The sequence below is a fragment of the Lampetra planeri genome, chromosome 3, assembly GCF_965212315.1.
Source record: "Lampetra planeri chromosome 3, kcLamPlan1.2.h2, whole genome shotgun sequence".
In the NCBI taxonomy this organism is placed as follows: domain Eukaryota; kingdom Metazoa; phylum Chordata; class Hyperoartia; order Petromyzontiformes; family Petromyzontidae; genus Lampetra; species Lampetra planeri.
In genome coordinates, this window is record NC_136109.1 from 7,052,011 (window position 1) to 7,076,273 (window position 24,263).

General features: G+C 46.4%; 2 pseudogenes across 4 annotated transcripts in view; both read right to left on the bottom strand.

Moving 5' to 3' along the window:
• Positions 1 to 19,587, bottom strand: part of LOC144737285 (cytochrome P450 2C20 pseudogene) — a 37,816-nt pseudogene extending 18,229 nt beyond the window's left edge. The window contains exons 1-4 of one of the 4 annotated variants that reach the window (XR_013588931.1): positions 19,553 to 19,569; positions 16,675 to 16,714; positions 16,124 to 16,171; positions 11,889 to 11,970 (exon numbers count right to left, since the gene is read on the bottom strand). The product of XR_013588931.1 is annotated as a cytochrome P450 2C20 pseudogene, transcript variant X2 (transcript). Of the gene's footprint in view, positions 1 to 11,888; positions 11,971 to 16,123; positions 16,172 to 16,674; positions 18,939 to 19,552 lie in introns of those variants that run through there. The other 3 variants (XR_013588930.1, XR_013588933.1, XR_013588932.1) reach the window with 3 other exon arrangements.
• LOC144737336 (cytochrome P450 2J2 pseudogene) lies at positions 24 to 11,882 on the bottom strand (annotated as a pseudogene).
• Positions 19,588 to 24,263: the final 4,676 nt, after the last annotated feature.

The following is a 24,263-nucleotide window of genomic DNA, read 5'->3' on the forward strand; positions in this document are numbered from 1 at the left end:
GGCAACTATTGTTTTCGAATTGATTTATAACATTCTCCCCGTTCAAAGCCGTCCCTTGCTCCCCGTTGATGTTCCATGCTACGCTGCTAACGGGGGCTCACTGGGCATTATTGGACAGATCCGCGCGCAAATTTGTATTGGGGACATCAAATTTTCCGGCCCGATATTGGTCTCCTCCTCGCTGGCGGTTCCGTGCCTGTTGGGGACGGATTTCTTGACCAAAATGCCGATTCGTATCCTAGTCGACCAGGGTTGCATTGAACTCCCGTCGGGCCGACGTGTTACGTTCCTGCCCTCCCCCTCTACGGGTCGGACGGCATTTGCGACGGTACCGGCGCTGGTTGCGAGGACGGTACGCGTACCGCCGGGAGCTCAGATGCTCGTGCCTCTTAGGCTGCGTCGACCATTTGCTAAGGGGATTGGGGACCAGGGGGTTCTGTTGGGACCATCTAGAGCCGGGGTTAACGGACCTGACTTAATAACGGCCCAGACCATTGTGAAAGGGGACGGGGACCCTTTCATCGCGGTCCTCAATGTGGGATCGCGTACGACTGTGGTTCCTCAAGGGACCGTGCTTGCGCACGCGACGCCGGTACCCTGTGAGGAACCCGTCATTAGTCACGTGAGCACTGCTCCTCCGTCGCAACCACATGCAGACCGTGATGAAGGGTGGCTCGATGCGCTTTGTGCGGGATCATCGGACCTGTCCGACTCACAGCGTGAGAGGCTTCGAATCCTCCTGCGCGAGTTTTCTGACGTTTTTAGTCAACACAAATACGATCTGGGTTGTACTAAACTGCTGCGACACCATATTGACACGGGTGACAGCGTGCCAATATGCCAAAATCCTTTTCGGTTGAGTCCCGCCGGAAAGGACCATGTCAAATCGGCCGTTGATGACATGTTAGCCGCCGATATTATATCCCCTTCTACCAGCCCTTGGGGTGCGCCGATTGTCTTAGTTAAAAAACATGACGGCTCATTGCGCTTTTGTGTCGATTTTCGTCGGCTGAACAAAATTTCTGTAGCCGACGCATACCCGCTTCCTCGGATGGATGAATCGCTTGATGCCTTGGCAGGGGCGCGATTCTTCTCCACATTGGATTTGCTTTCAGGATTCTGGCAGCTCCCTCTGGATGACGAATCTAAACCTAAAACTGCTTTCCGTACGCCGCACAGCCTTTTCCAATTTAACCGCTTGCCGATGGGGCTCCACTCAGCGCCGGCAACTTTTCAGCGATTAATGGAATTGGTCTTGGCTGGGTTGCAATGGGATTCATGTTTGATTTATTTAGACGATGTCATCGTCTTCAGTAAAACATTCGATGAACACCTCCAGAGGTTGCGTGCGGTTTTCCTCAAAATGCGGGCTGCTAATTTGAAATTCAAACCCCAGAAATATCATTTGCTACGCGAATCGGTGCGGTATTTGGGCCACATTGTCGGACGCTCAGGTATTGCTACTGATCCCGCCAAAACGCAATGTGTCAGCTCCTGGCCGACTCCCACCTCCGTGGGGGAGGTCAGGAGTTTCGTTGGATTCGCGTTATACTACCGACGCTTTGTCGCTGATTTTGCGACAATTGCAAAGCCCTTACATGCCTTAACATCGAAGGGGGTCAGGTTTCACTGGGGACAGGAGGAGGAGGCTGCTTTTCGCTCCCTCCGGGACGCTCTAGTGGGGGCTCCGCCATTGAATTATCCTGACTTCACGAAACCCTTTTTGCTCGATACGGACGCAAGCAACACGGGCATTGGGGGCGTGCTTTCGCAGGTTGTTGACGGCGTAGAACGTGTGGTAGCGTACGGCAGTCGGGTGTTGTCTCCGGCGGAACAAAGATACTGTGTTACCCGTCGGGAACTATTGGCAATCGTTAACTTCATTCAACAGTATCGCCCATATCTGTACGGTCGTCATTTCACTGTCCGCACAGATCATGCGGCACTGCAGTACGCCTTGCGAGTTCAACAGCCATCGGGACAATTGTCTCGATGGTTGGAGATTCTCCAGGATTTCGATTTTGACACTACGTATCGTAAAGGCGTTCGCCACACGAATGCAGACGCTCTGTCACGGTTACCAACCACCTCCGAGTGCGCATGCCTCCTGGGTTCAGGGCGTTGCAGGCCTCCGAATGTGATATCTGATCCGGTCCTTGCGGCCGCCGCTGACACGCCTTCGACTGCGGGCCCTATTGAGCAACAAGGGAGGGATTCCTTGCTGGGGTTGTCTGTTGCGGAGTGGGGACGCCTCCAAATGGAGGACACCTCTCTCCTCGCTTTGCGCCGTCGTATCGGGGGAGTTGTGCGGGGGGGGGAAAATGTCGACTCGTGGGGGTTGGTCCAGGGTCTTTTGATGCACTGGGACGGGAAATCCCGTCGACACCGGCTGGTGGTGCCTTCCGCATTGAGGGGTAGAGTGGTGTGGGCTGCGCACGAACGACTCCTTCACCTGGGCACTCACAAAACCCTTGCCATGCTCCAGCTGGATTTTTCATGGCCGGGCATGGCAAGGGATGTGGATGATCTTTGAGGTTCATGTACTCAGTGCACGCAAAGGAAGCCACCAGTCTATCACAGTTTCCCGGGTTAATGAGCTCGTCGCATTGGATATTCTGGGCCCATTTCCCGCTACACCTAGGGGAAATAGATACCTGTTAACCGGGGTAGAATATTTTACGCGATGGCCTATTGCCTGGCCCCTCGCCAACCAGTCGGCAGCAGCCATCGCGGAGGCCTTTGTCCAGGGCTACGTCCTCGACAAAGGTGCTCCGGAGCGGCTGCTGACCGACCAGGGTAAGAATTTTTCGGGAAAACTTCTCCACGAAGTATGCGAGCTCCTGGGAACGAAAAAGATTCGTACCTCCCCATATCATCCGCAAACTGACGGGATGGTGGAGCGTCTGCATCGGACTATCACGTCCATGCTGTCCCAACAGGTCTGCGAATCCCAGACCGATTGGGACCTTCAGATTCCGGGGGTTTTGGCGGCATACAGGATGGCTCCCCATGCGGCGACCGGATTTTCGCCCTTCTTCCTAATGTACGGCCGCGAGCCTAACCCACCTGTTCCGACTCAGCTGCAGATCTCCACGCCGCATGGTAAATCTAAATTGACCGAACATGTTAAATTCAACATCGCTAAATTGACAGGGGCACGGGAGGCGGCCATGCAGAATTCAGAACTCCGCCAGAAGGCTAATGAGAGGCTCAAGCTGGGTCGGGCGCATGTGCTTCAGTGGAAACCGGGTGACAAGGCGTGGTTGCACTGTCTCCAAGTACCACTGGCGACCTCGTCTAAGCTGGTGCGGCCGTGGTGGGGGCTCGTGGAAGTGGTGCAGGTTTTGCGGCCACAATGTGTGCGTGTCAAATGGGGGAAGCGTCGGTGGTTCGTGCACCCCTCCAGATTGAAACCGTTCGTTGCGGCCCATGTTCCTACTTCACACACGCGTGGCCAAACATGTGAGGGGTCCACCGACTCCTGGAGTCCGACTTCGCTGCTTTCGCCTGACTTGACACCGACTGTTCCACCTCCAGGTGCACCAGGAGTGACGTGCTCACGACCGCCAACCCCTTCAGGGGAGGTCGGGGGTCGCTCAGCAGCGAAGCCAGACACTCTCACACCCGGACTGTTGACACCCGCCACTGGGCAAGCCGAGGCTGCCCCTTGTGATGGGCCCGCCGCAAGAACGCGCGCCAAAACGCGCAGACTTTTGTGAGGTCGGCCGTTGGGGGGCCCTTGCGGGGGGGCGTCCTGGGTACTTGTATATATGTTGGTTTTACGGGATGGGGTATTTATTCGGGGGGGGTGCGTCGGGTTGTTTTTGTTGTTGTTGTTATTGTTATTGTTGAAAGTTTCGTGAGGCACACACGGATTTGGGGGGCATGCATCTTTAGTGTGATTTTGTTGCAGCTGGTACGGCTGCGGGCTGTACAGGGGGGGGGTGATGTAGAGGTGTTACGGAGGGGGTGTTATAGAGTTGATACGGATGGGAAACAAACACACTGGGCGTGGCTATGTCTGTACGCGAGCAGGTGCTTACATCGACGTCCGCGCCGTTTAGCCTGGGGGGCTAATACGGCGCTGGGATCCCCCACGGCCCCACCCCTCAGGGGGGAATTGCTATATAAGGCGGTGAGCCAGAGGGCTCGGGGTTGAGTGTTCAGCTTTAACCAGAGAAGCAAGAAGACCTGCTAGATAAGCCCTGGGACTCCCTTGGATCGCTGTCCTTCTCAGGACCGACCAAGGCCAGCCAGTGGCGTGGCCCCAAGAGCCCAGAGCCGATGCTCTTGTAAGAGCCGGTCTGGGAACTCAGGGTGCCGTAATCCCAGCTTAACCAGGGCTGGGTTAGCTAGCCTCCCCTAGCCCGATAGTGGAGGACCTAGGAATAGGCTAGCTGTAACATAGGTTGTCGATCTCCCAGTTAGATGGGTGGAGGGGCCGATACCCCTCCGAGTGTTGTATATCTCGGCCTGTAGATACAACTGTGTTGAATAAATAAGTGTGCCTCCGACTACGTCGTCCAAGCCTCCTTGAACCACACTACACTATTAGTCAACTTTACATCCAACATAGTAGGAATGTATAAAGTATGCTGTAGCAAATGTAGTTTGCGCTCTAAACTAGTTAAATTATCTGAAATGATTCAGGCAATTTAGAGACAACTAATAATGAAGGTAGACGACCTACAATGTTTTAGAATATATGAATGTTTAATTTTGACTTCCGTTATATAATTCAGGCTGTAACCAGACTGCCTGAAAATTTAAGACCAATGATATCCTGTATTCTCTCCCCATCTTAACACAAATTCTCAAAAATCTGACCCTGAGTCAAGCCCACTTTCAATCTACATGGCAAAAGCCCAGACCAGCCCACCATTATGCATATCCATGTACACTTTGATTGCATCACTTCCGTGGCCGCCAATGTAGCGTTATTTTGACGTGGTAGTGCACTATGAACCCAACTAACCATTTTTTATTCCTGGCCACAACCAACATCCATGACAAATATCGGAGCCAGTCCTGGGTCTCCCCTAGGTCAATTTGGGGGAAACATTCTCCCCACGCTACCGACGGAGGTGCAGCAAGGCACAATGTAACATCCTCCTAACATTTCGGGTCCAATTTAAAGTATTGCTCATAACATCCAAGGCCTTCAATGGCCTCGGACCACTTTACACTCAATAGCTGATACACCTGTAGGCACTATCACCTCTTCGATCTGCCGATTTACATCTCCTCCATGTGCCGAGAACATGACTGCACCTGGGGTGCCCAAGCATTTATAAATGATGCACCAATGCTGTGTCTAGATTATTTGGCTTCGAAAATTCCCACACATAAGCAATTTCTATAAGTTATCCATGTTTGACCATGTCGCCTCTGAAAAAGAGATAATATCTTTGTGGGATCTACCTGGAAAATAAAACGGTTTAGTTTAGCAAATGCTTCTCCAAAATTGAGTGTTTCTAAACTGCACTTCACCACATTGTAAAATACAGTTTCTAACTTAGTGCCTATATTTTTGTCTTGTCTGCTACAATGAAGAGTGCCTGTCCAATAATTGTTTTATGACAGTGGAGCTTCAGACTAAGAAGCAGCTATAATGTTGAAATTGCTCTATTATATTCTTGGTTTTTTCGGTAAGGTCACGTAGATAAAAACATTTTTTTAATAATATTCTAGATTTGAAGTTTTCGTGACTGCAGGGGTCCATACTCTTTGGTTCTTTCGGTCAAGTCACGTAGGTATAAAATAAATCACGACGTTTTGATTGCAACACAACCATCAGGTGGGAAACCACAGCAATTTTTCTTTAATTGTATTTTTTTATTCTATCTACGTGACTTTACCGAAAGAACCAAGAATATGAATTCCTGCAGTCACGAAAGTTTTAAGTCGAAATTGCTCTACTTTTAAACCTTTTATTTGGAACCACTTAAATTAATACATTGATTAATCAAACCAGTCAAGTAAATATGATGAAAACGATTGTATTAATTATGCGCACATTAATTTAATATTATTGCATACATAGTTGAACTAGTCAGTTTCAACGAAACTTTAACATCATTTTTTTGTGAATATGCATCACAATAAAGGATATGAGTATAGGTTTTCCCCTTTTTTCTAGCAACAAAACGTGTTAAGATGTTAAAACACCAAACTGAAACCTTTTACAAGGAATCATGTCTGCATTAACCAGAATACTTGTGGTCAGAATACAAACAAAAAACATACTCTGATATTTTTTTTTTCCAAGACGGAGGTACTCTGCAAACCTACCGGCTACCTTCAAAGATTTGTTCATGAAAACATCCAGATATATAAACACAGACACAACTTCAACCGAGAGGATGGGTACAAACTGAGCAATCATTGGAAGGACGTTATTAACCGGGTAAAGTATTAACCGACTGTGATGTTTCCATCCAACCTGCCTATGTCAGCTGTTATTTAGACTCTGTGTCTCTCTCTCTATGCCTATCTCTTAGATCTCTCATGCTCACATGTCCATTGCATTGCACTCTCATGCCTTTGGATTGCACTCTCATGCTCACATGTGTTTTGAATTGCACTCTCATACTCACAGGCCCTTTGGATTACACCCGTTGGTTTACACTCCCTCGTCGAGGCCGCTCTTCTTCTTTTCCACAGTTACATCACTTTGACATCACGCTAATCTCTCACATTAACATATCCACTTCCGTGCCCTCTAATTTCTCACATTAATATCATGCTAATCCCTCACATTAACATAGCCACTTCCGTGCCCTCTAATTTCTCACATTAACATCATGCTAATCCCTCACATTAACATAGCCACTTCCGTGCCCTCTAAATTCTCACATTAACATCATGCTAATCTCTCACATTAACATAGGCACTTCCATGCCCTCTAATTTCTCACATTAACATCATGCTAATCCCTGACATTAACATAGTCACTTCCGTGCCCTCGTCTTAGGAGGTCGCTCTCCTATCTTACAGTTACATGCTAATTTCTCACATTAACATCACTAGCCCCGGCCACTGCTTTATAACCCTTGAGCTACATCCATATCAAACCTTTTAAAACAGTCTGCCTCAGCAACAAACCATGCTTTCTCACCTGATGATGGACGCTTGTGTTGCGCCCGAAACGTCGTGATTTATTTTATTTTATACCTACGTGACTTTACCGAAAGAACCAAAGATTATACTCTGATAATATATGCATTGTCTTTTAAACTGATTGGTCCACACCAGAGACAGCTGTCTTTGAGCTGAGTCTCAAAACGGTGTTAGACCAGATGACGCCAAAAGGCGTACAAAAAAAAAGGATAATTAAATATTGTTTAGGTTTATGAAAATGCATACCCTTGGTACAAGGACATGGCCATTTAAAAAGTTTATTGTATAGTTTCATCACGTGAAAATTAAGTACTACAACAGAAAACAGTGGTCAGCCAGGCAGTGGTAGTACACGCCTGTAATCCAGCACTGTAGCGACGTGGGTTGGTGGATCAGACAAATGTGAAACTCCCTTTCCTTGGGCGTCGAGGTGTAATACCCTGCCTTGCCAGGATAACTCCATATTTCCTCCATAAGAGGTTTTTTAGGATAGATCACATAAATATAAATGTGTCGTTAAACCCGCCACCACCCTACACAGCCAATTGGTTACTAGTACAGCACACCGGTGTGTTGGAGAGCAAATCCACAACATTTACAATCTGAGTATGACATTTTGCAAGTAATTACAACTAGCATCATCAGGCAAACAGCCAGATTTGTGGAGAAATCCTCCTGTTTCGTTCCTTAAATAGAGGGATAGATGTGATGACATCACTAGTGAGACCTTCATGTGCGAAAGGAGGGGGGGATTAATTAATGCATATAAATTACAACGGGTATCCATTACTGATTGGGTTATTTATATGGTAAACAACGTGTATATTTTTACTCTCCAACACACTGGCGTGCTATACTGTGCGTGTGGGTGGCGTGCGTTCGACACACAGTCAGCCGGAGACAAGGTGGTCCTAGGAGGCACCGCTCTGCCCTTTTATTGTTGTTGCTGAGTTCACGCCACTACTCGGGCCCCTTCTCTCTCCCACACACGACTCCGCTGACGCACGATGCGTCCCAGACACGACCCTGTCCGCGTTGTACCGACGGCGTCTAACGGGACAGCCAACTACTGTCCGGCCGCGCGATGATCGGGCAAAGGCAGCAGCGACGAGGGCGGCGATGACGACAGCGACGACGACAGTGACAATGAGACGAGTTCAATCCCAGAACCGGCAGCTCTTGCTCTCCGCTGCTTATATTCCCCTCGGCGTGGCTTGGCTCCGCCCTAGCCGGGTTTTGTTTCGCCCAAGTAAACTCACAAAAGCTGCACATTGTCTAGACTCGTGCATGTTCGTAAGAACATGTTGAAGGCCATGTGACTTTGATGAGAATATCATAAGTGCTAAGTACCTCACTTAGCGCTCCTAGAAAAGTGAGCGCTAATCGAATAATAACTAAAAGGGGTCATTATACCATTGCATATATATAGGGAAGCATTCCTGACAGCGTTATTTCTTTCGTATGAGCAATATATGAGGGCTTCATTCAGGTATTGGTAACAGCGCTAATAATAATGACGGCAAACATTATTTCATGAATAAATAAATAAATGTTGGTTCTAACATCAGTTATATACCGTACACATGAGTGAATTCTACTGTACTCTTCCTCCAAGGCAGTAGTGGGAGACGAGGTTGTAGGAGCTGCTGCGCTCCAAATCATGGTCATTCTCAGAGAAGAGCTCCAGAACCTCTGTTATATTCGTGATGCCTTCAGTCAAAATGTCTGTGGTGAATGTTTCTTTTAGATGGAGCCCCAGACTATACCCTGGTCATTTGAGTTCTCACCTGGTTAAATGTACTGTAATAACATTGAGAGAGAAAACATCGATTTTAAATGTAATCGAATTTCTGGAGGTGGGGTCTAGTTGGCTTCGAGTGTATTGGCTGAGCCAATTATGGGGGTGGGTACGTTTCCTCGGCCACCACTGCTGCATGTTCCTAGATTTTTTTGAAAAAATATTTTCCAGGGCAATGAGTGCTATAACGAATCAACCTTATCCAGGGTCGTGCTATTTGAGGTCTGCCTGTATTGTGCATTTGTGGTGTGCGTATGTGTGAGAGCTCATGTGTGAGTATTTTTAAATCAATTAGTCATAGCATGTGTGTGGTAACACGAAAACACTTTTATAAGAATGCCGATGCTCCGATCCTGGCGAGAATGCAGGCGCAGCTGGCTGGAAGCATGTAGGAACGGGGACATGCCATGACAGCCCCCACGCTAGAGGCGTGCTCCCTGATGCCGAAGCATCAGTGATGAGTACCATGGGGGATGAGAGGGTGGGCCCTGACACTATCAACTCATGCCTTTTTTCAATCCTATTAATGGTGTAATATTGTCTCATCTCCAGCCATGTAGATAATTTTTACTATTCCATACAACTTTAAGTATTCCATGCAGGACCACTTGTGTTCTCCTATTGAACTACTCATATTATATATAGGACAATATTTTTTTACATCTATTTAGAAAATAGTAAATTATATTTTGTTTAAACATGCAAGCAATGTTTCTATACATCCATTGCAAGATATGGTCCAACAACTGGTAGTGTGCATCCTTTTATGTTATGCTGTACATGAACAATATACAACTAATATATATCTCTAATACCTAAATGAGGGCCTCCACACATTCTGCGGGTTAAGGAGATGATATGACCGTATTTCTGGTGAGTCCAGGTTGGTAAAGGTGGGGAACATTTCTATTGGAGCATTTAAGTACACGACAACAATACATTTTTCTGCATAGTCCTCTGCTGCCAACAAAGTACGATGATGCATGGTCAAACCCGCATGACAGACATGGCATAGGGAGGCCTTCAATTAATGAACCCAGCTATGGAATGTTACCAACAAGGGCCAATACATACATGACTGTATTTAGTTGCGCAAAGGAAGGCTTAGTTTGTATGGCTGGGGAGCTGGTGTAGCCTGGGAAATAGACTCCAGGGAAGGTGATGAGACAGTGTCAGGCCAATAATTCTCAAATGCTGCAGCAGCGATGTGAAGGAAATAAAAAGCTCCACTTTGGCCAGATGTTCTCCCAAACATATACGGGGGCCAGCAGAGAATGGTAGGAATGCGTCTGGCTTGACAAACTGACCATTTATATCTAGGAAGTTGTCAGGATTGAATTTGTGTGGCGTTTTCCACTGGCTTTCATCATTGAGAACAGACATCAAGTTTAACATTACCAGTGTGTTCTTTGGAATAAAGTATTCCTGGAACACTACATCCTTGGTGGTTGTGTGCCCCACACCAAGTGGAACAACATTGCCAAATCGCTGTATCTCATGGATAACGGCATCTACGTATGGCAGGTTGTGTCTGTCCTCCATGTGTGGCAGCCACTTTAATCCAACAACCCTGTCAATCTCCTCGTGGCAACGGGCTTGAATGTCAGGGTATATCATCATAAAGAGCAGGCCCCAGCGTAACGTGGTGGAAGTGGTCTCTGTGCCAGCAACAAAAAGGTCTAATATCAACATGATGAGATTCTCTTCTGAGAAGCTGCTGTTGGGATTGTCCTTGTCATTCTCAAACTGGGTCAGGTAGGTGTCAATCAAATCCCTGGGGTTTTGTGTATTCCGTCTTGTGTAATGTTTGGATATTATGTCCTCAATACAAATTATGAATCCTTGCCATGTTTTTGAATATTCTCTGTTGCGGTCCAGGCAGGTCCATAAAAAAGGAAATATGTTACATAGTGCTCCCACTGGTCCTGCTTGTAGTTGTAGGTTTTCCTCTAGGAGGTGCAACAAAGATTGGAACTGCTTGTCATTGTATTCAAAGCGGGTTCCAGTCACTAGGGAACAAATTATGTTGCCCATAGCATTGTTTAAGTTAAAATGAGGGTCAAATGATGACGCTTCTTGCCGGAATATTTCAATTAGGTAACATATTTCTGTCAAGATTCGATCTTCTATGGACGCCTTGCCAAAACCAAAACTGCGCAATGTCGACAGAGTAAACCTGCGATGCTGCTTCCAAGCATCACCATATGGAGCGGTGATGAGGCCCGAGTTGTTTTGTGATTTTTGTGGTGAAAGGAGTAAATGGCCGGCCAGCAAAGTCATGACCTTGATGCACCAAAACCTCCTTGACTGCCTGGTAGCCACTTACCAGCACAATTGGAATCTTGCCCAACATTATGCTGCACACACTCCCATATTCCGCAGCCAACTGCTGCATTACAACATGCAGTTTCTTTTGACTGAATATAGATATATTTCCCACGAGGGGGAGTGCTCTCGGACCTGGGGGAAAGCCCATTGGGCGAATGGATGACTTCACCTCACAGAGAACAGCTCGCACAGCCAGGAACACCGGGAAAAAATCGCCAGGCAGACCAGGATATGCCTTACTGAAGAGAAGCCCCATTCCACAACTGTATCAACTACTAGCAACATTTTTCGATTTAAATTTCGATTTAAAGCTTTCGTGACTGCAGGAATTCATCTTCTTGGTTCGTTCGGTAAAGTCACGTAGAAGGGAAGTAATAAAATAAAAAAAACATAATAAAATAATTCTCACGACGTTTCGGCCACGCCAGCAGACGTCCTCAGGTGAAGACCAGGTCTGTCGGTGAGACAGCGTCTGAATGCTAGCAACATGTTACACAGTGGGCAATAGAGTGAAGATATTCCGCAAGAGTTTGACGATGATAAAAGTGGCCTTCACGTAGTAAAAAACACGTGAAAAATATATGATTATTTCCTCACCTGAACATTGATTTTGTAACATTTCTCGTTATATGGAATAGCTTACCTGTATGTATGTTGCACTTTTTTCGCACCGTACGTAGTGAACTACGCTGCTCGGTTTTTTCCAGATTTGAGAAGAGTATAATCTGAAAAGGAAGAATGGTTCGAAAGTGTAGTTGAATATATTAGTGCAGAACTGTCAGTGTCGCCCCATCATCTGTGTGGGTTTTATCTAAGTATTCTGCACACACACCAAACATTTCATAACGGCATAAAAAAAAAACGTGTTTATACAGGACCCCACCCAAAAGTCTTCCGACTCATCGAGATGAACCACTTCATGGGACAATATTCTAACTAAAGCACACACCATTAACAAAATTTGCATTGCACTTATTGCCGATGGCAAATATATATAACCATACAGACACTGTAAGTAAACGTTGAACTTTCTCGTTGCACAGTATATTATTTTTTTTATAAAAAAAATTACCCTAAGTCTTTACCAATACCCAATGGTAATTACTTGAGCTGCCGGGTGGTGGCAGCACACCCCTGTAATCCAGCACTGGAGGGGAGGGTTGATGGATCAAACAAATGTGAAATTCCCTTCCCAATTCTGATTTTTCAAGAGAAAAACAAGCGTTGTTGCTACGTTCATTGCATGTTTTTATTTATCCTCGATATCTTTGGGGTTGGGCGATTAAACTCTAATCTTGAAACCTGCAGCAGTATTTGAGACTTTACTCAGAGCACGCCCGCAGTTATATGAACCACTCACAATTCAAAAATGTATTCCGTTTGTGACTGTGATCATCACGGTTCACGCAGCTGATGCCTCTACGCCTCGTGCAAGCTCACATTCACATTGTGAAAGAGACCACCCCCTCCAACCGCATTGCACATGGTACATGGTACAGCCCATGGTTAACTATTGAGTGTGTGGTGGGGCTGTTCATGTCGGCGTGTGTACTGTCTGGGGAGCTGTGGAAAATTGGTTCGCGCACTGTGCTACGAACTTTTGCGACCAGGTTCGTGGTACAGTGAATTTTGGCCAAAGCTGATATGAGTGGCGAGTGATAAACTGAACCAGTTCTGAGCGTCCCATATGTCAACTCAGCCTTAAATGTGCACTGTTCCTGGTACAGCGTGCAAACATCAACAGTGCGGAGGCAAAGACGGCTGGGGGTGGTGCTGGACAGACAACCGTTTATGTGCCGGATCCGTCTCCATAGGTGCTTGCTCTCAGCACTTGCCCCAACAACCTTTGTAGGCTACACATGTGACTTTTGCCTTTGTATATGTGACGAGTGGGTGGGTGGCCAGCACCACGCCCGGCCGCCTTTGTTTCCCCAGTGGCGATGTTCACACAACCACACCAGTAACTCGTTTGAGGCTGAGTCGATCTAGAGGAGGCACAGGACCGGTTGAAATAATCGTCACCGGTGGTGGCCGTGAGCGGGAATCGAACTCGGGTCGCCAAGTTCATAGCGCGGCGCGCTAACCACTACACTGCAATGCGTTACGCTTCCACATGCGTGGGTCACATGACAGATTTGACGTCAGCTCACTTGCCGTGCAAAAAATATATGCATTATTGAGCTCCCACCCCCCCAAAAAAAATCAAGTGTATTTTCATAATTTACGCATGGTGTACAGTCTGGAAAGTACCCACATGTCAAATTTTTAAGTTTGTTGCATGTCGGGAAGTACGCTAAACATTTTGAACAGACACACATATTCACAACTTTTCATTTTATATATATGGAGATGACATTCAGCTGATGGCTCTCTCAGTAACTCAGCAAACGGCTGTCCCCTGTGGCTCTTTGTCGTTGATGTTGAGCCCTGATTGCTTCAATTTGGGCTGCACTCCGCGGTGTTGCTCTCTCCTCTCCCGTGTTTCCCTGCCCTCACCACCTAAGCATCCCAACCGAATTCTCTCCTAATATTTGGGTTATCAACGTTGAGGCTTAAAAAAAGCTCAGGACACAGATTGGGAATAATATTACAGTAATACCCCGATTTACATTCCCCCCTTTTAAGTCGTTTCGCAAATACGTCGTCACTTTATTACATTAAATATGGGTTGCCTTAACCTTCGCCTCCACCTCCCCTGTAAATTGCTTTGATTTACGTCGTTTCGATATTCGTCTCACATTTCAGGAACGCATCCCCGACATAAACCGGGATATTACTCTTTTGTTCTTTCGGGAAAGTCACGTATAAAGATAAAATAATAAATTAAATAATAACATACGACGTTTCGATTGCAAAACAAGCAATCATCATCAGGTATAAATGAAATAGCAACAAAAAATCTAACCAGAAAACTATAGACAGACATATAAGCAGACAGATATCACCAAGATACATAGAGAGTAACACAGGCACAGAGAGGGAGATTGTCTCTATGGCGAGGCCTTAAATAGACAGAGGGGGTGGAGGCAGAGAGAGTTGGAGGGGTTAGAGAAAAAATTAACATGTCAATGAATACGAAGAACGCCTAGTAAAGTACGTATTCATTGACATGTTAATTTTTCCTCTAACCCCTCCAACTCTCTCTGCCTCCACCCCCCTCTGTCTATTTAAGGCCTCGCCATAGAGACAATCTCCCTCTCTGTGCCTGTGTTACTCTCTATGTATCTTGGTGATATCTGTCTGCTTATATGTCTGTCTATAGTTTTCTGGTTAGATTTTTTGTTGCTATTTCATTTATACCTGATGATGATTGCTTGTGTTGCAATCGAAACGTCGTATGTTATTATTCAAAACGGGATATTACTGTTTCACAATAACGAAATACGGGTGAAGTACATGAAATGCATTGTCCTGAGTGGTGTATTCAATTAACAGAAACCAGACATTTAATGTCCGAGGACAACATACATATTTCCCAGAACAGCTACTTCAAAAATAATGTTCTGGTGTTGTGTGGGACCCTTTTATAAAATGTAAGGTTATAGGTGTACAGACAATGATACAATTGGCAATGTGTGTCCTCTCTCTGTGTGCGGTTGTGATGTCTGTCTGCTTGTATGTCTGTCTATAGTTTTCTAGTTAGATTTTTGTTGCTATTTCTTTTATACCTGATGATGATTGCTTGTGTTGCAATCGAAACGTCGTAATATGTTATTTTAATTTATTATTTTATTTTTAGACGTGACTTAACCGAAAAGAACCAAAGAATAATTCCTGCAGTCACGAAAGCTCCTAAATTAAAATTAAGATACAATTGGCACTTCATGCAGCATGAGCTTGTTGACCATATAGTCGAGTCCTCTTTGGTTACTCAATTGGGATTCTTCCCTGGGCTGCATGGTTCGTTATTTTTTGCAAGGTTATAGGTTGTTGGCATTTATTCTTTGGAATAGTCAAGAGGCTCTGGATGAGACTTGGTATGTTCATACCTTCAATGACGGAACTTTAATTGGAAAATATACTTAGGGGGAGAGTTCCCCATGATAATTGTATTATTAAAACTGCAGGTACAATGTCCACATCGGTCCTCCTGGTCACTGTGTATTGGTATATGACGGTGTATGTCTCAAAAGTAAATGTTATTGTTCATTTGTATGTGAAACAAAACCACGAACATGTCACCCAAAAGTGTGCCCCTTGGTCAACAGTAATGCATATACATGGTAGTGTAGTTATCACTGCTCATGCGTGAGGATATTCACATGGGAGTCTCTGGCTTGTTATTGTGGGCTATACCATGTGTATCATAGTGGAAAGATGTGGGTTGTGGGGCTCCATTCTTTGTCCCTGCCTCCCATTCTCTGACACTGAGCGACCCTTATTGATTTAGCTGCCAGTGCTGTAAGAAAAAAAGCCGGGCTTGCGGTGAAAAGACACCAGTCTGCACGGAAAGACCGCTGCTGTAGACTTCCCACACTTTACAGATGATGTTCGACCAGAACCGGTCACAATGCACATGTACATTGCGGAACTTTTTTCAATACACTGCGCTATTTAAATTACGATAAGATATAAGGGACTCCCTCCGCTATGGGTCATGTTGGGGGTTATTTGTAGCGTACTTCATGCTGGTTAGTGCACATTAAAGGTGGGCAGCATAGACATGGGAACACAGACGTACAGTACAACAATTGATGTTCTAGCACCGCTGTTTGCTGCCCACAATGTAGCCCGACAGCAGGCTATTAACACCAGTTGAATCCATATGGTGGTTGGTAGGTTCCAGCAATTTAACGGGGTCATGCGCATTCTATCGTGAATCTGTCCAGCGGCGTAAAAGCACTCATGAATCTGTGTAGCACCAGACATTCAGCTCACCTTCGATTTATCTGCAGGACTTGGCTGCAAGTGTCACCTCCGTGTGCTCTTAATACACATGTTGTAAATAAAGCGTATACGTTACGTTAGACATGTTTTATAATTGCCTGTGGATCTTGACGTGTTATTTAATCTGCTCTTTTTAACACGTAGGCTTTCGCGACCAATACTAGTGACGAAATGGCATGTTCTGTTTACGTGACAACCCTTACTAGTTGGCTGTGTCGGGTGGTGGCGGGTTTTAACGACACATTTATACATTTACGCGATCTAACCCAAAAACCTCTATTATGGATAATCTGGCCTTCAATGCATAAGTGTTTGGACACCACTGGAATACGTTATTAGCGATTGGGAAGGTTGTAAACTCTGCAAACAGCAACACTTATACTTTTGCAGTCGTAAGCCATTGATGAAAGCAAACTTTTATTTTAAAGCATTTCTTTTAAAAAAATGCGATAATGGATTTTTAAATACCGTTTAGAGACCTCCCTTTAGTTTGGAGGCCCTTTTGCAAGCAGTAGCGCCAGAAAGTAGATGCACAGCCATACCTTTTAATGTCGCCCACGGGTGGCAGCATTAGCAGCAGCACTTCGAGAACAAAATGTGAAGATTAATGATTTAGTTAGCGTGACGAAGGGCACGGCCACGCACGCTGAATCCATTGCCTCGCCCAACACTAAGAGATAAAAGTTCCGTGTATCAGTATCAGCCCGCCGGTCCCTGTACTGTACCAATTTAACACCCCCGTTAACAAACAATCGGGCAATTAACTGTTGGGCACTGCAACGAATGTGACCTGACTTGACTTTACAATATACAGATATATACCTAAAAGCAGCCCAAGGCAATTTTCCACTACTGTATAAGCAACAGTTATAAGAAACAGTTATCGTGTGCTATAATTAGGAGGGTTAAGACACAGAAATACAGGCATGTCTCGCTGAATGATCGAGATGTTATGCGGAAATTGCTCGGTAAGCGAAAACTCGTTAAACGATCATCGTCTTCCCATCGACTCCCATGTTAAAAGCTGAGCTACGTTTAAGCCCCAAAATGTTCCACTCTTGACCATCTTTTCTAGGTGAGAAATACAAATGATCATTTTAAAATAAAGTTATAAAACATCAAATGTAACACTTGAAAAACCACAGTGCTTGCAGGAGCCTGGAATTAATGTGTATATATGAGTGGGTGGAGGGAGGCAGCGGTGCAGGACCGGAGGTTTAAATATCACTCGCCACTGATGTTAGCCGTGGCTCGGACTGGAACCGGGGTTGCGTGATTTATAGCCACGATGCGGGGATGCGGGATCGAGCGCGACTTCCTGTTCTCGGCGCCTGTAATTAATTAGTACCGCCACTGACCCCAACTGCACCCACCCATTGCAGTGCCACCACGAGGCACCCTCCCCCACACGACGAAACAAGCGGGCACTGCACAGGAGGGCTGGTAAACAAGCAGCCGCGGGGCACTGTGCGCCCCCGACCGCCACGGGACGCACACAATATTTTTCGAAGTAAACACTTGCTCGTTTTTGCGAATGGGTCTAAATTTTAATTGCTCGTTTTAGCGAATTATCGTAGAAAGAACGCTCGTAAAGCAAGACACGCCAGTATAGTATAGGAATTTTGTCAGTGGAATTATGAATGAGGACCTCACCATGCCGTGTGGGGGTGTGGAATTTTCTTTACCATACATTATCATGCTGGTCAGTGCCGATTGGTGAAAGCGGGGAGCATAGAAGTTGTAAATTGGCCAGAACTGCAATGTCTGCTGCCCACAACGTAGACCCACAGTAGCTTGTAACGCCTGTTTTATTCATGGTGGTCGTACATTCCAGCACTATCCAGGCTCAACACATCTTAGCTTCGAAGCACTGACAGGGTGCATTCCAGGTGATTTGATTTGATCCATACATCACATAAACACTGAAACAGACACACAGAAACATGAAGACACAGACTCATTCCTAGGTACACGGTGACAAGGATAAACGAGTAAAGACAAGTAAGATGCAGTGAGACAGGGGCTACTGAGAGGGAAACAGAAACAGATCCAGCATTCCATCACCCCCCTCCCCTCCCCCATAAAAAGTCAGGGCTCTGAATGAACCCCGACCTACTAATTCTTGCACAACCTTGCTTTAACATATTCCTGTGGAGGGAGCTGGTAGGAACGTTGGGTTGCTCGGTCAATGGCCAGGGTCAACGGCGGCGTGGTGTAATCCGCAAACATGCCCGACTGTGAGGGCGGGCACAAGCCGGCGTGAGTAGGTTAAACGTTGAATTTTATAAGGGGAAAATGTCAAAACTGGGTGGTTTTTAACTTTTGCCGACAAAACTGGATCCCAAATGTCAAAACTGGGTGGTCTTGGAAAACGACAGGCAAAACAGGGTGGTGCTTTTTGATATGACAAAACTGGGTGATGTTCAATGTGGACAAATGTCAAAACTGGGTGAAGAAGGTGTACGATTTAATGTATCATTTTGTACACGTTTAGGTCCTTGCGTTATTCATCCATATGTCGCCACAGATTTAGAGCGTTCCAAATGATGTTTCTCGTGGCTCATGTTCCATACCTTGCACCACAAACTTCCCGTTGCATACTGGCACAGTGTGCCAGCTCGCTACTACAGTAACACTTACTTGCCATATGTATACTGGCACAGTGTGCCAGCTTGCAACTACAGTAACACTTACAGCTCGCGAACATACCCTAACTTGCCATTTGTATACTGGCACAGTGTGCCAGCTCGCTTACTTGCCGTTTGTATACTGGCACAGTGTGCCAGCTCGCTACTACAGTAACACGTACTTGCCATATGTATACTGGCACACTGTGCCAGCATACTAATACCAAGTGTTTAGATGAATGGGGTGCTGGCACAGTGTGCCAGTATACAAATACCAAGTGTTTGGATGAATGGGTTGCTGGCACACTGTGCTAGTATACAATTATCAAGTGTATTTGACAAATGTCAAAACTGGGTGCACCCTGAGTGTCCAAAACTCAAGTTTTTGGCCACCCAGGGTGCACCCAGTTTTGACATTTGGGATCCAGTTTTGTCGGCAAAAGTTAAAAACCACCCAGTTTTGACATTTTCCCATTTTATAAGGGCACCACGGGGTGACCAGCCCCTCCCCACCCAGCCCCACCCCTCCCACCCCCCACCCAGCCCCACCCTCCCCACCCAGCCCCTCCCTCCCCTCCCCACCCAGCCCCACCCTCCCCACCCAGCCCCTCCCCACCCAGCCCTCCCCACCCAGCCCCTCCCTGCACGACGGACGGACACAATAAATTCCCTGTGGGCTGGTGTAACCAGCAGGTTCCTACCAGTATCACATTACAATGTCTCCACATTTACGTAAAGAGATCAGCATGGCTCGTGCAGCCTAAAACCTCCGCATTTCACGAACGCCTCTTACCTCTGCGAGGTCCAGCAACTTCTGCAAACTCGACGCCCAGAGCTGCGAATTGACATGGGAATGTGGAACAAGCCACTTCCCGTAGCAGCATGGTACAGTCCATGTTGAACAAGCAACCCCCGTTAATTATCAATCGTGACTTACATTATTTCTGCCTTAATGTACACGCCGTTACATCTTAACAAAGCGCACACAACACACCTATAGGGAAGCATATATTTTATTTCAAATCATAGCTGCATTCGGCACCGACACAGGATTACCTCGAAGATGAGCGCAGTGACTTTTTTTTTACAAAGTATTATAGTCAATTCATTTGTGAAAGAAAAAATTGCATGCAGACCGGATGTGTTAGAAGAAATGGGCAAACCCACAGTTTACCCAACGCCAATTAACCAGTCGACGGACTTAACATTTGTGTAACCATGTGTAAGGACATTGCGTGGCCCAGTGGGCTTGGGGGATGGTCGTGGTGACGGGAGAAGGGTCACACGAGGTGACTGTGCGTAGCAACCGAACAAGGCTGGGAGCGGTCGAGAGAAGGGGCGTGGCCGGGGGCGGGGCTTGGCCACGCAGATAGGGATATACAGAAAAGGCGGAGAGGGGTTCGGGGCTAATTGGGGAGTCGGAGTCCGGATCGTCGTCGCGGGGATCGTCGTCATCGACGTCGTTGTCGTCACCCTCTGCATCAACACCGGCGCGGACGACTACTCCGACGTCTTGCTATATAGTTGACCAGCTATATAGGAACGTCATGTAGCAGCTATGTCTCATCTGTTATGTCCGCCGGTGATACTGAATAAATACAACTGTTGGACGTCTCAGGGTGCTACATTACACATGTATAATGCTGGGTGGACAGAGGCGGGGGATTTAATAAACCTGCCCCATTACTGCCACTGCTGCGCAGGGAGATCGACGGATTGAACCATTGTCGTCTGGATTGTAAGTCCAGTATGCTAACCATTACACAATGCTTTAGTCACACATAAGCTAGAATAAATTATTTTGCCTCGCTAGACCACCTTTGTCCCGTGATTTAACTTTATTAGAACAAAGACATTTCTGAAACTGCACTGCATTCAATTCTACGGTGGCTACACCAGTGGTTCCTCACCTCTACACCAGTGGTCCTCCCCTTTAAAGCTCAAACAATATTATTAGTATTAATGATTTTGGGACTAAAACCCTCCACTAGGCGGTTTGCACCAGGGACCTCTTAGCAAGCCTGTACATCTAAATGTCCTGTGAGTGCAACCAAGATTAAAACACTCGCACATTACACATGCGCAATATTACCATGTAATGGTTTGTTTGGTAATAAATGGAAAAAATACGCAGATTGTTCACTACTATGTTGTAAAAATTATAATTTCTATTTAATGTCAGAGTAGAAGACGATGAAAAATACTTTTTAACAAAATTATGGTATTAAATCAAACTTTTATTATGAGACAGTAGTTCCAAGGTTAATGTTTTTAATCCGTTCCATAAAAGCTGTTAACCGAATTAACCGTTAATTGAATATGGAAATTACATGTTAAACGCATCAATTCGTTCCAAGACGATTGGAAGTTGATATTAATAATTTATTGCTTTTATGAAGGATTACTTTCCTTAACTTTTCGTTTTGCGAATTAACTTTAGGGGTCATTGCAATCACTATTCACTTATGAGTTGCAAAAACAAGCAAACATCACTGGGTGTGCAAGGAAGGTGTTTCCACCGCCATAACAGAAAGCAATGTAAATAAAGCCAGTCGAGATCTAAACGCTCATAAATGGGCATCGTTAATTGACTAAGGCATGCTCAGCCCATGTACGAGCCCTCAGATTGGCTGGAATTGTCACCCGCGTGCATAACGTAAATAGACCGTTAATGAAACTATTTACGTTAGTCGAAACCTATGGGAGGCAAAATATTAACCAAAAAAACGTCAACCAATGTCATTGTTAACCGAGGAACTACTCTATGAACATCTGTAAAACAGCATACGTATACTTTATGGAGTAGACGTTTTAATGTTTTTTGTTTGCATTATGACTGCAGGTATTGTGGTCTATGCAAACATGACTCCTTGTAAAAAGATGTCAGTTTTGTTGCCAGATAGAAGGGTAAAAAACCAATTATCATATTTTTACTGGCAAATGAGGTTCCCATGGTGTAAATGCTTACCCCGAGCTCTCATACTCTGATGGTGCATTGTCTTTTAGTTGTGCGCCTTTTGGCGTAATCTGATCCAACCCATGTGAGACTAGGCTCTAAGGAAAGCTGTCTCGGGCGTGGACCAATCAACTTCAAGGACAGTGCACATTATCAGAGTTATGTTTTTTTGTTTGCATTAGGACTGAAGGTATTGTGGTCTATGCAAACATGACTCCTTGTAAAAAGGTGTCAGTTTTGTTGCCAGATAGAAGGGTAAAAAGCCAATTATCATATTTTTACTGGCAAATGAGGTTCCCATGGTGGTAGTCATAACTTTTCTAACAATGTTATAACTTTTCTAACACTTACACAGGCTAATACAGTACGTGTAATGACCGAAATTAAGAGACACTCACCCCAAGCCAATGTGCAGCCAAACTGTTATTCAGAAAGTAAGCCAAGGCCTCCTATAGTCAGAAAGAGGCCTCCACGAAGATTGGTCGCGAGGCAGGGTTTGAAGAGATTGGAGGAAGGATTTAAACAAGAAAAAGCTGCAAACATTGCAGGAAAGTTTGAGAAAATGGTCTCAATAAAAGGGGATGTTTGAGGGAATGGACGAGCTTCAAGAGCAAGAACAAAGCCTGGGCCTATAATAAAGAGGCTCCCAGTACACAGTCGTCGGTGTCATTTCAACTGGTGTCAGAAGTGGTGTTAGAATGTTGCGCCCAAGCCACAAGAATTCTACTGATAAGGAGACCACCCGACAGAACTTCCCGGGAAAGGAGGCCCCGAATACTAACCTCAAGGTTGTGGGAGAGGCAATGATGGCATTGGTTGAGCAGGAGCTACAGCAACTACAGCAGTCAAAGAGCTTGCCTGCTCAGATGCCGCTGGTGACTGGGGACTAAAAGCAGCTGGAGAGGCGGATTGACCGCCTCACTGACGAAGTCTCCCAGCTAATAATGCAGTTCACTGGGAGACAGGAGAGACCAGGAGCGATGGTCATGATGACGGGAGAGCCGGCGGGCGGAGCTATCAGGCTGACAGCTGCGGAGACTGGGGAGCAGGGAGCGTCTAGAGTGATAACCGAAACACCATCACTAGGGACGGGCGCCGTGGCAAGAGAGAGAGTGGAAAAACGACCTTGCTGGCTGGGGCCGGTGAAGGAGTTTGTGGTGGGCAGCAATTGGGGGGCTTTCGTCCGCCAATCTGAGGCCATGTATCAAGCCCTGGACTGGTCTGAGGCCGAAGCGCTGAAGACCTTGCCGACGGCCTTAAATGATGAGGCCCTCGCCATTTTCAAGGCGATACCAACAGAGTGGAGGACCACACCCAAAACAGCCTGTCGCGAGATCGTGGAGGCCTTCAACCCGCCATTAAACGCAAAGAAGACATTTCAATAACGCAGGCAGGAGGAATCCGAGTCGCCCCTCTACCGCAGTGCCCTGATGCCGCTTAGCCAAGCAGGATATCCTCGCTTGGACGAGGCACCACAGTGGTGCTCCCTATAGTGGAGAGGAGGCATAGATCTCCTTGTGGGTGGCCTGGTGTCTCCTGGCTCAAGAGGAGATGAGCTGATGGACCCGGGTAGTGGCTAGTGGCTCAGGTGGAGGAAAGCCCCGACCCTATCGGCTGCACCTCCTGCCAGGACTGTCGGGTGAGAAGTACCATCAGCGGGGTCAGAATCGCTGCAGCTGCCATTGAGGATGGTAGGGGTCCATGAGAGGAGGTGATGGCGGAGGTCCGTGGGTAGACCGGGCATCGCAGGGCGATCCCGCAATGACAGCGGGAATAGGAGCCAAGGGGGGAGACCGCGACTCCACAGCAGGGCCCACCTATCACCTGCCATCACTGCGGTTGGCTGGGTAACATCGCATGGGGATGCAGAAGCGACCCACTACCGTGAGCGTCGAGAGCATCCACTTGCCCATCGGCGGCCATGGCTTAACAACATTAGGCGTGTCGTGAAACCCCAGACACCTGGCTAGCTAACCCACCTCATTGATCTAGGGACTCACCGCCTCCATCGCCACCCCATATGTAATATCTAATTCGACGACCGTCGGGGATAACGAAGTCGTGAAATCCCCTAAGGAATGTCGGGACGTGCTCCACCATCAGTGGCTCAGCGGGTCGTCGCGGCAGCCACGTGAATCTTGGTGGTGATAGGTTCAGTGGGAAGAGTGGAGGTCCACTCTTACAATCATTTGTGTTCGGTAGATCCTCCGTTAACGTTATAGGTATGTATATGTTATTTCCTTTTTTCTCCCTTTCTGTTTGTGATAATATATTTTTTGGGTGTGCTCCACGTTATTAGACCTTTGTTGCTACTTTACCTCACGAGTTGCAGAGAGTACAGCGCAGCCGGCGATGCGCAGAAGCACTGTTGTAGTGCATGGCAGTGCTCGCCTTATGAACCTAATTAGTTCCTGATACCCATACTCGGAGGTTTTTTCGGTAAAGTCAAGTAGGTAAAACATTTTTTTTTAAGTTTATAAAAGTAATAATGGAAATAAAATAATAAATCACGACGTTTCGGAGGCAACACAAGTCTCCGTCATCAGGT